Genomic DNA, 14,568 nt, shown 5'->3' with positions numbered 1-14,568 from the left:
AACCTGGTGCAACTGTGGCATACAGTGCCTCCACCACATCCTAGATGATGGAAGGCTCAAATCAGAATTGGAGCTATGGCCCATTGACTCCTGGTGCTATTGTCAATTCTCCCATTGCCTTTGTACGGTCTGTGGTCGCAGCCAGTAGAGCTGCCCCTGTCTCCGACCTCTATGTGGTCCTTATCAAAGGGCAACACTACCTACCATACCTGAGCCATCAGACCTTGATGGCAGCCTCTCCTGGGGAAGGTTTACCTACTTTTGTACCGCTACTTGGATGACTGGGCATTGCTTCTCCTTGATCACAATAGGGGCCCCTAGGGAAACCCTGCTGAATTCCTCTATTTCATATTTTAAAGGTTTTACACAGCTGGTATGAACCACCTGGAAACTCCATAGAGGAAAACTCCAACTCCATGATTTCTGTTGGAGGTGCAGTGCCACTCACTGTGACCTACACCATATTCTGTGGTTGAGCTCAGTTATTGGAACCTATTGGACACTTGTATAGGATCAACTACCGCAGTATAGCAATCTCCAATTACTGCCTTGCCCCATTTGACTATCCTTCACGACCTCTCTGACCTGCCTGACATGACCTTCCATGACATTAGATGGCTCGCTACAGCCAAACTATGTATACTCTTCCACTGGTAATAGCCCACCTTCCCATCAATTATTGAATGGCTAGTTTAGGTGTACCACACAGTGGCCTACGACTACGAGAAAACACTTATAAGCTGAATGATCAGCCACTCATTTTAAAGCCATGTCAGGCCCTTTCATGGTGGATGATACTGCATCTCATGACTAAAACACTTGGCTGGTGGGGGGGGGTGAGGGGGGGGGGGGTCAGGTACACCATGCTAAGGAATGGAATGCAAGGCCACATAGACCAGGGGATGACTGGTCAACTTCTTGGTGGTATGCACACAACTGTTGCCACCTGTATATATTCACCCCCTGATTTGCCCCCTTCCTCCTTCTCTCGCTTCTTTCACACCCTTCCTTTGCCTCTCAAGTGCATCTTTCATTTTTTGAGGTGTTCTTCTAACTGCTGGTGCGGGGATTCTCCACACAGTGTTATTTAGCCACAAAAATGTCTGCTCCTGTATTCTGGGCAGCTGATACCAGCTGTTTTTATTTTCCATAGTGACCTCCAGTGGTGTACTCTGTTGACCCTTGATGAACCTTTGTGTTCCACTAGAGGCACTTCTGATTCTCTTCTTGGCACAATGCTGTTAAATTTTCAATAAATAAATGTTGCAACCACTATTAATTATTCAAGGGCGACCAGAATATAAAGCCCCAAAAATCTGTGAATCTTGCATGTTTAAAGACCATCCTCCATTCTTGATTTACTGCAAAGATTATCATTCCAGCGTCTGTTCTTGGGACAGTGGATCTTCTGTTCATACTCCCTTGCTTTTTTGTCATTTATTTCAATAACACCCTATAAACCTCGGGACTCGAGGGGGCATATTCTTATACCTGTATCAAGACTTCAGGCAGGAGCTCTCCAACAATTGTATGCTTGGCAAAGAGGAATAAGTGCAGCTTCCATTGGCGGGGTGCATAGCAGGCTAGTTTGAGCACTGAGCATGGACGGCAACAGCGGGGATCACAAAATGCTGGTTATGTCAAAGTTGAGCTTTGCCTGCATCTAAACAGTGAACACTATGGGGCAGATTTACGAGTTCTGGCGCATCTCTGCAAATCAGCAGGGACGCACCAGAAAAGATGCGACATGCAATTCCCTCCCTGCGCCACCACAAATGCGGCGCATTTACAATGCGGCGCACCGTGGCGCAAGGATAGGGCGATGCATGTCGCATCTGATGGCGTAAGAGCGGCGCATTGCTGGAGTCGTGTCGCAAGCGTGACGCAACTCCAACAATGCTCGGGGGCGCCCTATGCCTAACATACTGCGTCACTCCTTACGCCTGCTTCAAGCAGGCGCAGGGTTTTGACACAACATGGATGGAAAAGTGACTCAGTGAAATCTTGCAGATTTCACTGCGTCACTTTTACGAGGCATTCCTGTGACAGAACGCCCACCCTGAGCAGGAACGCCCACATGAAACCTAACGCAGGTTTCATGTGGCGCAGGGCTTTACAACATGACGCATTTCCCTAGATGCTTCACGTTGTAAATAACGCGCAACATGGTGCATGGTTTACGCTGCTGCTGCGTCACAGAAGTGACGCAACAGTGGCGTAAAAGTGTCGTAAGCGGCTTGTAAATCTGCCCCTTTGGATTCTGGAAAGTGGGTGTGAACAAGCTTGATACTAATCCATATCCAAGGTAGTGCTTGCCAAGGAATGCTAACAGGTGTTTCCAAGCCAAGATGAGGCAGAATCCTTCCTCTGAAGTCAATTTCTGTAAGTATCATATAGAAGGTGCCATTTCTAAGGGCTGGGTGCATCACAACAATTTGCTCTGTTTTACTTTACCTTCTTTGCCCTATTGCTTCCATTTTTGACCCAGATTTTTTCTTAATTTCAGGTGGAGTTTGGTGCCTTGATGTTATTCTTCAGTCTAATCTTCACCCTTAATCAAGGCCGACAAGATTGTCAAGTAGAATCTTTCAAGGAAACAGTTAATACTTCCGTGTATACTGCTCCTTGCAAGGTTGTCGTTTTTTACAGTATATCAAAAATTGACTTAACATACCTTCTGAGTGCCCAGACATTAACAGACAGTGAATTAAAAATATATTGTGTTCTGACAGTTTGTAGTCAGAAATGTTATCTACTACAAACTTGATTTCTGAAATGTCACCTTGTCTCCACGCTTTTTCCGATTGTCTAGTCGTGCTTCATCCCATGTGCCTGTTTGCTGCCCGACTGCCATCTATCTGCTCTCTTACTTAAAATGGGGATCACACAACACAGATTCTCCTCAGCCACACCAGGCGCACTAGAAAGAGAATACTGATGAGATCAGCAAGAGTGGAGAAAAGGAGACAGACTTGCCAAAGACAAAAAAGATGGTAGACAAATGAAAGAGAACAAAGACTAAACAAGCATAAAGAAAGAGGAAGGATTATTGTGATCTCTCCAGCAGTAAGATGCCAAAGAAGGACAGGATGGGGAAGTAGACAAAGGGCATCGAGAAGGAACTGGACCTTAGGACCTGACATTATTGAAAGCCAGATCTAGAAGTGATGTAGGGTCTTGAGAGGGACGTCACTGGAGATAAGGACAACAAGGGAAAGGAGCTGAGACAGGCAAAAGAGAACCTGACGAGAGTACTGGTGGCTATAGGTTGACTTGTTATGTTATGACATGTTATGTTATGACTGTACTGATAAGGTCTATTACACCTGATAAACTAATAAAGCTATTAACTTCAGTATAAAATGGAAAGGTTTGCTCTTCAGATTACTCCCACATGCACACAGTGCTTCTCAACCTTCACACAACGCCTGGGCACCACATTCCCATCCAATGTCTTGTCTCTGCCCCAAATTCTCTTGCATGTGTGATCTTTATCTCCTGTAGCACAATAGCTGCAGTGCCCTTAAGCAGGTTCTGCAGTGACAGCAGAAAATCAGACTGGTTATGTATACCACTAGCTGCCTTATACATTGCTTGAAACTTTTGCAACAGCTGATGGTTGTGCTTTTGATTCATTTACCAGCAATTCTTCTCCTGTAAACGTAGGTAGTGGATTCCAATGGCCGCTGTTACATTTCCTGTACCGCAGGACTTTATAGGTTCTAGGTAACCTTGTAAAATGTAATGCTTTGCTATTTTTGCAGTTCTGGGATTTGAAATTAAGCATTATAATGACGAGCTTTTGGATAAGAGGTCTAAACAAAATAGCAAAAGTCTAAACACTGAACACTACCTTTTAGTGAGGATGTGTGGCCCATTTAATATGACATTTAATATAACACAGGATGTTAATAAAAAGACGCAGCAAATGTTTGAACTGTTTTTGTTTGAGTACATTGAAGTTTATGATGTGAAAACTAAAAAATCAATATGGAACCTTTTTGTTTTGCTTGTTAACTTCGTACTTAGCAAACATATGTTTCAAGCTGTAGTAAATGAGGCATAGGTTCTTTTATTAGATGCAAGGTTTTTATAAAGAGCGTTTGTAGTTCGAAAAGAGAAGCGACCTGACTCCTCTAAGTATGATAACCAGCATTGTTTGGTTCCAGCTGACAGCGTTAGCGGGAATCTGCATGTGCTCATTGCACTTGTGTGATGGTTTTATTATATTTTCATTTCATTTATTATGCAACACTTAAGAAGTATTGGCAAAGCAAATAGGTCTGGATTTATTGTGGTAATGCATGCAAATCTTAGTTGCGCATGCCTGTGTTTGACTGTGTTAGTAGATTAAAACTAGACATACTGGCTTTCTCAACGGTTGTTTTGAGAGAATTCCCAGATTTTAAAACTAGGCATTGATTATCTCTTGTTCTAAAGTGCAAGAAAACACCCCTTTAGAATATTACTTAAATTGACTCCTAGTAGAAAGTCTTTGTGACCAATCCAAGTTCGATTCACAAATAATGGCCACGTGGATTGCAAAATTATTTGAAAGCAGTAGCATTTCAACTACAGGGAAGTAAATATTGAAAGAAAGGTAGTACTTGGGGATTTAGGGATTCACATCGGCACAAAAATTAAAAAGTTCTTCAGCTAGAGTGTCAAGTACTTCTGTCCCAAAAAAGACAAAGGGTACTCACTCACAAACTGCACTTTGTAGTAAATTAGTAGAACTCCAGCAGCACTACTCACAGAGTACAAGCCTACATATGGAGTCATCAACTTCTATCTTTTCTATGCAGAGATATTTGCCCTGATTGCGCAGGTCTATGTACACATATGCTTACATGTTTGTAGCTATTGTGCGAGAACAGGGGAGAGTCTGGAAAATAAAGAATACTTACTACAAAATGGTAGGGGCTTTGAGTGGGGCAATGAGGGGATAAGGGAGAGTTTCAGAAAGGTTTATTGGAGGACAAACTGCAATACATCAAAGAGAAAGCCCATTTCTATTGATAGACGTCACCTCTATTACAGCCAAGAAGGGCTGACAACATTCATAAATTTTCTTCAACTCAGACCTGGAGTAAGTTCAGCATGACACATGGCCAACATTGGAACTGCAATGCCCTTCCATAAATAAAATGGAGGCAGGGACTTAAAATGAAATAAAATTATGCTCCATAGCACATAGGTGCCGATTCCGATCCGGGTAAAAAAAATTGCGTACAACTCGTATACGTATATTTTCACGTACGAATCGTACAAGTACCGTACAAACTGCGAAGTACGATTCGTACGTGAAAAATACATACGAATTGCGTCGGGAAAATGGTCCGAGAGGGAGCCGTAAATTTTTACGTCCGAATAGTGTCAGGAAAAGTGTCCGATAGGGAGCCGGACATTTTTACGTGCAAATCGTAAAACAGAAGTCCGAGCGCGCAAGTACGATCCGTACCGCCCGTCCGAATACACAACCGCATGTAAAAGGCCCCGTACGGAGCGATCGCTGTAGCACACATGTACACGGGTAAACTTGTGCCCGGATATGAGTCGTACAGCCCCCCCTCACCCCGCACATGTCAGCACCGTACCCCCGTATGTCAGCACCGTACCCCCCTCTGCACCATACCCCAACACCGTAGCACAGCCCTGCACCTGTACGCGCCACACCCCATGCCCGTCTCCCAGCCCCGCACCTGTGCGCCCCGTACCCCAGGACCGTACCCCAGCCCCCCACCTGTACACGCCGCACCCCAGGCCCGTCTCCCAGCCCCGTACCTGTACGCACCGTACCCCAACACCGTAGCCCAGCCCCGTACCTCTACGCACCGTACCCCAACACCATAGCACAGCCCGCACCTGTACACACCATACCCCAACACCCTAGCACATCCCCGCACCTGTACGCACCGTACCCCAACACCGTAGCACAGCCCCGCACCTGTACACACTGTACCCCAACACCCTAGCACATCCCCGCACCTGTACGTGCCGTACCCCAACACCGTAGCACATCCCCGCACCAGTACGCACCGTACCCCAACACCGTAGCACAGCCCCACACCTGTACGCACCGTACCCCAACACCGTAGCACAGCCCTGCACCTGTACGCACCGTACCCCAACACCGTAGCACAGCCCCCCACCTGTACGCGACGCACCCCAGGCTCGTACCCCAGCCCCATACCTGTACGCACCGTACCCAACACCGTACCCCAGCACCCTCACCCAGCATCACGTATGTACGGACCTTACCTTCGCGAAAAAGACTCGTACAGAACCAGGACACTGTAAAACAGCACAAGGAGGGTCAATTCGACTCGCACAACAACCCAACACACGTCAACATGACAAAATACATCTCTATGACTGACCTGGCACATCCAAACAGGCAAACAGAGGCCCTAAATCACAACCACCTCTTATAACACACCCACCACAAATTCAAACCCAGCCACACCCACAAATGGACCAATAAAAAGGGCCCACACACACAACCCATGAGCCTTTGCAACAGACCCACTGCTGACAGACCCCACAGACAAACAACTGCACCTTACTTACACCTTAACTTACACACCTTCACACAACCTCATTCACAAACACCCCCTCTTCACATTCACACACACACCGTCACATTCACACCCACACACCCACAACCATGCCCACATTCAAGAATCCAAAGTTCACAAGGGCGGAGCTGGACCTCCTCGTCAACAAAGTCATCAGAGTCGAGCCACAGCTGTTTGGAACATTGGTCAGACAGACCAGCATAGCCCAAAAAACAAGCCTGTGGCAGAGGATTGTCGATATGGTGAATGCTGTTGCGCCCATCCGAAGGACCAGGCATGAATGCCAAGCCAGGTGGTATGATCTGCGCAGGGCAGTCAAGAGGAAAATGAATGAGGAATACGCCCAGAGTAACATCACTGGAGGTGGGCTGCCCTGCAGACCCCTACATTACCATCCCTGGGAGGAGAAGGTGATGACCATGCTTCCGCCGGTGGGAGTGCACAGAGTCGAAGGAGTCGCAGAGCCTGGTGAGTACACAAACAACTCACGTAACATGGGGGGAATGCCATCCACACCACAAACACACCAAATGCACGCAACTTCCCCCAAGCCCTCACCGCACACAACCACACTCAAAAACCACGCTCATGCCACTAACGTCTCCATGCCCCATTCACAAATAAAGGCAATGCCATGTCCCAGGCCACACCAACCACAAACCCAAGACTGGATGCCTGGGATGCTGGGAGGGTGGGGCTCACACAACACATTGTGCAACTCAGAAGCAGACACCAATGCCCTCAGCCCATATGGCCTAGGTACATACCCATGCACCATGCCCAATGCACAGGGACTGGCAAAGTACTGACAAGGTAGCTGACACTTGGTCCTGCTGTATGCAGCACACGGCCCTCCTGTGACCACTGTACACTCAAACACCAACTCCACAAGCTCAGATATCTAGCACAGGAACTCACACTCACTGTCATGCCAGCATGCACCATGAGAGGACAGACACATCACCTGGGAGACCCAATGACAAATCACACTACACACAACAGCAGGCCCGGTCACACACTCCCCCTCACACAAGCACACACCCCCGGGGCAGGCAACGGATCTACCCACTCCCACAATGGACATGTGACACTACAAGACCAATCCATAGCCAAATAAGCATCCTAGCCCAAAATCTACTGGTCAAACACTCAGGAGAACATATCAATCTGTCCCCCGCAACATACCCATCCCCAAGTGTACATTGAGACGAATGCTAGGCACATCCAACTACCTGGGGGAACTGTGACAACTTGAATATGTATGAAACATGGATATGGCATGAAACAGCATTAACATTGTCTCTCTCTCACACACAGGGCAACGTCATCGACCTCCCCCCAACAATGGGGGGGAACAATCAGAGTCCCAGGCTCAGCGTGAAGATGATCCCACTGGCAGCGACGACTCATACCACTCCGTGGATGACCCCGACCAACCTGGCCCCTCTGGTGCCCAAGCCCCTGCAGCACCTGCGTCAGGTACATCTGTGCCAACCCCCACCCCCATTCCTGCCACATCCTAGGAGACACCCAGGAGCCCTGCTCGCACTGAACAACACAGCCAGTCTGACCAGGAGGGACAAGGTTCTCCGGGCACCCAGGAGGAGGCAGACAACCCAGCTAATGCCATCCCTCAGGGGTCCCGTAGACCCGATGTTCCCACAACGGCAGGCCAGGTTCGTGTGGGCAGGGGTGGTGGGAGTGGAGGCAGGCGGAGGCGAGAACCTGACCAGGCAGCTGAGGGAACCGGTATGTCACACATACGCCACATCCTGGACACATACCGGCGTGACACCAGGGGCATCAGCCAGGTAGTGCCGAGCCTCACAGAGATGAAGGGGACCCTCGACGAGATGAAGAACCTGCAGGCCGAGCAACATGCCAGTCAACAACAACACCAAGGACGGATGGAGGCAAGACTGGCTGAGCTCCTGGCGGTGCAAACGGACATGAGCCGTTCACTCCGTCGGATCGCCGACAACATGGGCAACCCTCCCTGTGCCACCAGGTGAAAACCACCACCAGACACAAGGAGGGAGGAGAAGGAGGATTCGTCCGACGGAGCATCATAGACATCGTCAAGGCCTGCATCTGAGGGTCCCCCCAGGAAGGTGGGTCGTCCACGGAAAAGACCGTGAGAGTCAGCGGACCATCTACATCTGCCAGGTCACCTGGCCTGGCACCTGGCCCTCTGGCACAACAGCACCACCTCACCCAATGACATTCTCTGCCACATGGACTTGCTGGTCACAGTCTGACCAATGATGACCAACACTGTGGTCTGGACTCTGATGACTCCAACATGTATAAAAATGTCATTCAATATTATAAAACATTATATGTAATTTAACAAATAATATTTTTTATTAAAATTGTTATTACAGTCTTAAACTTTAAAAACAAATGTAACCTAATTTTTATGAACAATTAAATTAAATCTATGCATAACCTATTGAAATTTTTAATACAAATTAAATAATCAACATTTTACAGTGGGTGGGATTTTGTATTATCTTTAAATAAATAATTATACATTTATTTTTACAAATATATATAATATTTATTTACATTAATATGTAATACTACAATATTTTTTATTAAACAAGTTTAACAAACTATGGGGCATATCAACAACAACCGACGATAATTATCGCTGAGCGCACTTAGCGCTCGGATAATTATCGCCGGCTAGCGCCGATTTGTATCGCTGAAATAGCGTGCTATTAGCAACGCTTATCTCATCAGCGCTAAAAATCCTAGCGCTAACTGGCTAACGTGAGATTATCGCTGGAAACCCAGCGATAATCTCACGTTAGCTAGTTGATAGGGACTCACAAACTTAGCCATGATATCCACCTTCCATAGGATATCATGGCTAAGTCAGTCCTGAAGCGGGCGTAAGGAAAGTAGCGATAACAGGGGTTATCGCTACTTTTCCTGACGCTATGATCCATAGCGTTAGGCTTGCTGATAGGAGAAATGTCGCTTAGCGACATTTCTCCTGTCATGCCAGGTCAGGAACGCCCACTTTGCATCTCATTAGAGATGCAAAGCTGGGCGTTAGGAATCCTGACGCTAAAGCAAGGTTTCACGCGTTAGCGTGACCTTGCTGATTAGGCGATAAAATTATCGCCGCTTTTCAGCCGAAAACGGCCGCAAAAGCGGTGATAATTTTTTATCGCCTGCTTGTTGATATGCCCCTTTATTACTTTTTACAATACTTTGTCTTAGGGAGTCTCCGCCCCCCTGGTGGAGTCCTTTGCCTACATGTGAGCAGTTACTAGTAATAATTTTACACTTGTAAATCCTCATGGTTTCAGAGGTTGAGATATGTAAATCTACATTTTCTAGTAAATTTATACTTGTTAAGGGTGAATAGTCAAAAGTAGTAAAGTTACGACAAAGTATAAGTGTAAATTTACAAAGGCAAATTTACATTTGTGAATAAGGCCCAAAGTTTGTGGAAATAAAGTTTGTGATTCTTCCAGATTGTGTATGCTGTTGTGACTTATTTTAATACTCTGAATTACCACCAGAACTGAGCAACGAGAAATAAGCCAGAAGGGGCAGAAGAGTTTAGGGCATGTGGTATCAGTGACTTATGTCTTACAATATGGAATGCGCACATAATGAAAGCTTAACCCTGGCAAATACATGCAAAATGCACCCTGGACGCAATATTCATAGCTTTGAGATGTTGCTCATCTTTCATGCATTTAAATGTTTTGAATGGCCTGCACTGTACAATAATCTGGGCTTCAGCCAGTCATGAGTCGTAAAATGGCACAAATGGGGAGAGGTGTTGCTAGTCTCGTACCTGCCAAATTGTGAAATGCTGATATCTCTAAACTAATTTTAACTTAAAGGATTGTTCTTTTAGGGAATCTAGAGACTAGGGAAAGGCAATACAAGAGGACATAGTCTACGTTGAGCGACAGTTGTTGGCCTCAGAAGCTCCTTGACAGGCCCTGATGATAGACCCTTTGAATTGATGAGAAAGCATTCTTGTCAGCAGAGAGATACATACGATAAAAGATAATGCTCTTGCCAATGGTCTATTGGGGATTTTGTGCAACGTTCTCCGAACGTCATCATGCATACACTAGTGCATAGAAATAGTCAGTGTGAAAAGGGAAATGGTCAGCGTGGTAAGGCTTCAAAGAGAACAGTTAGTCAAAGGCACTGAATCCTGCAAAGAATAGCTAGATTGGAATGTATACTATGTACAAGGTGACTGGGGATTATATTTTGCCCTCCTGTTTTACTCGAACATCGGTTTTAAATTAACTTGTCTTTATATAGCTCTTGATGCCACACTTGGTTGTTTCTCGGTACTTTAAGTAAAAGGTTTACTGGCGCCACAAGGACGGAAAGTTTGCAAGGGCCTTGCTGTTATCCCAACTCCTAACCCAGAATCTATTGCATAGGACAGAAGTGAGTGTTTAGCTCACTGTGCTATATTGAAGACCAGATGGGTTTTTAACATTGTACATTTCTTTTTTTTTTTGGGGGGGTGGGGGAGGAGTTCAAATCACTTGCTGCCTTTCGGGCTCCTCAGTACAGCTGCTTCAAGATACAATCTCTTGCCTTTTTGTATCTATCAAAAATTACTTTTTCAGTGGAAATATATCCTCTCTCAGATAAATACTGAGGTCACATTTGCAGGGCACATATTACTTTTGGCAATGCATGAACTGTAATTGAGATAACAGTGGTGGAAAGGTTCAAGGTATAAGTATTAATCATTATTTTCTGGGTGTTGGGTTAATGATGCAGTAGTATACTGGATGTAGTTGTGGCTGAGTGGCATGTCTGCAGTGCAGACGGCTCACCCCTGGAATTCCCTTCCTGCTTGTCTTAAAGCATTACCTGATGTTTCTGAGCCCTCAAGGAATATCTCTTCAAACAGCAGCAAAATGACCACCTGTTTTTAATTAATCAGTCATAAATCTAGTATAGCGTCAAGAGACTCACTCCAAGGTGAGAAAGCACTTTACACTTAAGCATAAAAGTTTAATATCCAAGCTATGAGAAGCCATTGATGTCAGGACCAAAATATTATTTCCAAAGTGTTTTGGCATCCTTCCCATCCTCAGGGACATCACGCCCGATTATGACTGATTAGTTCAATATCCAGTGACTAAGATGTTTTCAGGAAGTGACTAAAAAAGGTCAGTTAGAGATATCTATGTTAATAATATGTTCCAGAAGGTGATTCATGCACAGAGTATAAAACCTATTCTTAAATGTGAGTACCCCCGCCACTAATATAACACAAAAATTCTCTCATCATACTCTCATTCTCAACCATACATCAGTCATACTCATACTGTTAAAATAGCAAAAAACATTCAGAGGCTGAACGCGGTCCCACAAGATTGTAAAAGGAGAGAGACAGCCACTAGGACAGTTGTTTTCTGATGGTGCTGGATCTCTTGGGACCTCTCCTCTAGATTGGTAGGATAGGCCTACGCGCGTTTCGGTGGAAGGTCACCTTCTTCAGGGCCACCAAAAAGAGGGGCGAAAGCCCTAGAATTGAGGGGGGTGTCTGTAGGGCAGGAAGACACTTTGAACAATAAATTGGACTTCAAAGGTCCAAGGTAAATCCACAGTCACTACAGCAAAAGTCACCTCAAACGTGCTGCAAACCCAACGTGTTTGAACGGATTGGACAAGTGTTAGAAAAGTGAAAAAAGAGGAAGAAAGTAGAACCTTCACCTGTAAGTTAACATAGAATTGGGCCATAATAGACAAAGGAATATGAGAAAAAAATCTTCTTAAAAAAGTTGCCTGAGGTGCAAACAACAGAATAAATCAACTGAGAAGACTAGTCGCATTGGTAATATCAGGAGCAATCCTGTTTGTCTAGTTCACCAAAGGTCATTCTGCGCCTGAGCAAAAAAGCAACGTATAATTGGAATGCATTAAATTACGGAAAGAAATAATGCCGACTACGTATAAAACACAAAGGAATGCTTACCCTATTGTATTTAGGGGGATAGTGAGTTATACTGGTCAATCTGCGTGTAACGAACTCTCCAACCTCTATTAAATTCCACGAAGTTGGCTGTTTGGCTGTGGGTAAAGCAGTCAAATCTGCCTGCTGCTGGGCAACTGTAACACAAACAAGCCTATACTCAGTATATAACTATTATTTTTAAGCACTCTGTAAAGCAATAATTCTAACGGTAGAGAAATTCTCGTAATTAATTGATAAAGTAATGAAATGACCGTCAAAGATACTAGGCATAACCAGTCAGGGAACAGTTGGAAAAAAGCTTTGTTCTTTAATGTTCGCCGAGTTGCGAATATATGTCGTTACTACGCATTCCGTTGCAACGCATGCCTTTACCACGCATGCGTTACAACGAAATGTTTTTTCCTCGCATTGCCCTTACCTCGATCTTGCCTTTACCCCGCTTTTTCGTTTTTGGGGGGGAGACCCCCCCAAGCCCCCTTTCTTCTTTGTTTTCCCTTTTGCTTAGGTCTTCGCCGCCACTAACGATGGACTGACGCTTTTTTTTCCGACCAGGAAGACGTTTTTCCGTGATGACGTTGCTTGCGTGCTAAAGACGTCGTTGAAGCAATACGCGTTGTGAAGACGTTTACGAGGTAAGTGTACCGTTGTAAACGTATCGCGTAGAAAATGCTTCGTGGTAAAGGCTGTTTCCCCAAGAGACTAAGGGCCTCATGTAGGAAGCCAAATACCGGTCGGTAACGGCCGATTTTCGGTAATTATACCGTTACCGACCGGTATTTTGGCCATTGGTATGTAGGGGGACAAACTTTGCTTTCGGAATTTACCGAATCGGTAAAATTACCGATTCGGTAATAATACCGAATCGGTAATGTTACCGAATCGGTAACTTTTCCGAATCGGTAATTTTACCGATTCGGTAAATTCCGAAAGCAAAATCGAGATGTAGGGGGAGTGTAATCGGTAACTTTTCCGAATCGGTAATTTTACCGATTCGGTAAATTCCGAAAGCAAAATCGAGATGTAGGGGGAGTGTGTGTGTGTGTTTAAGAGTCGGTATTTACCACCAACTTATAGTTGGTGGTAAATAATGAATGTATGTGTAAATGCATTTTTACGCGCGTAGCAGTGTGCAATGTGGCATACATACATGCCCTTAGGGCATGTATGTGTGCCACATGTGCACACATGGCCGAATCAGGGGTGCAACAGGGTGTCAATGTGACACCCTGCCACCCTTGTATGTGTTCCCCCCATTACCGAATCGGTATTTACCGATTCGGTAATGAGGCATACCTTCCCATCAATGGGAAGGTATGCCTCATTACCGAATCGGTAAATACCGATTCGGTAATTACCGACTAGTAACGATTCGGTAAAAAATACCGACTCATTACCTACATACCAGTTACCACTTCTAAAATACCGATTCGGTATCGTTCGGTATTTTAGAAGTGGTAACTGGTATGCTACCTACATGAGGCCCTAAGTGTCTTATATAAGGAAGAATACATATATCAGAGGAAAATTATTAGCAACATTAGCAAAACAGAAGATAATGAATACACGCGTAACTCAAATGTTAGCTATTGCGAGAAAGTCATAAACTGGCTACGGGCGCAAAGCTTATCTGTGAATCGCAAGGTACAAACAAATAAATGAGATGCGATTCCTCCCATCTCCGACAGATGCTCCGGGGCTTACCTGGTTGCTGCAGTATATCAGCATAAATCACGCATCGCCATAGGGAAGTTCATCAAAACTAATTGAGCTACAGCGGATTTTAAATATGGCTGTGTATATTGATTGGCCAAAGAAAAGTCACGAGGTATCCGAAGGGGTCACGTGAGAGAGTCCTGTGGTCCGTTGGAAAATACTTGGAAATACGGGCGCCATGTTGTAGTGTTAAGCTGTCCCAAGGGGTCTTAAGGCGTCATAAACAAGTAGTCTGCGTAATCCAATAGATTTGAATTATTAAAAACTAGTGACAAGTAGATAATAGTATCGAGAGTA

At 45.2% G+C, this 14,568-nt stretch overlaps 1 long non-coding RNA gene across 1 annotated transcript in view; it reads right to left on the bottom strand.

Moving 5' to 3' along the window:
* LOC146866675 (uncharacterized) overlaps window positions 1–14,354 on the bottom strand; it is a 119,185-nt gene extending 104,831 nt beyond the window's left edge. The window contains exons 1-2 of the long non-coding RNA XR_014960442.1: window positions 14,260–14,354; window positions 12,559–12,692 (exon numbers count right to left, since the gene is read on the bottom strand). This is a non-coding gene — a long non-coding RNA (uncharacterized LOC146866675). The remainder of the gene's footprint in view (window positions 1–12,558; window positions 12,693–14,259) is intronic.
* Window positions 14,355–14,568: the final 214 nt, after the last annotated feature.

This window comes from Triturus cristatus, chromosome 1_2, assembly GCF_964204655.1.
Source record: "Triturus cristatus chromosome 1_2, aTriCri1.1, whole genome shotgun sequence".
Taxonomy (NCBI): Eukaryota; Metazoa; Chordata; class Amphibia; order Caudata; family Salamandridae; genus Triturus; species Triturus cristatus.
This window is presented reverse-complemented; position numbering and strand designations above follow the sequence as displayed.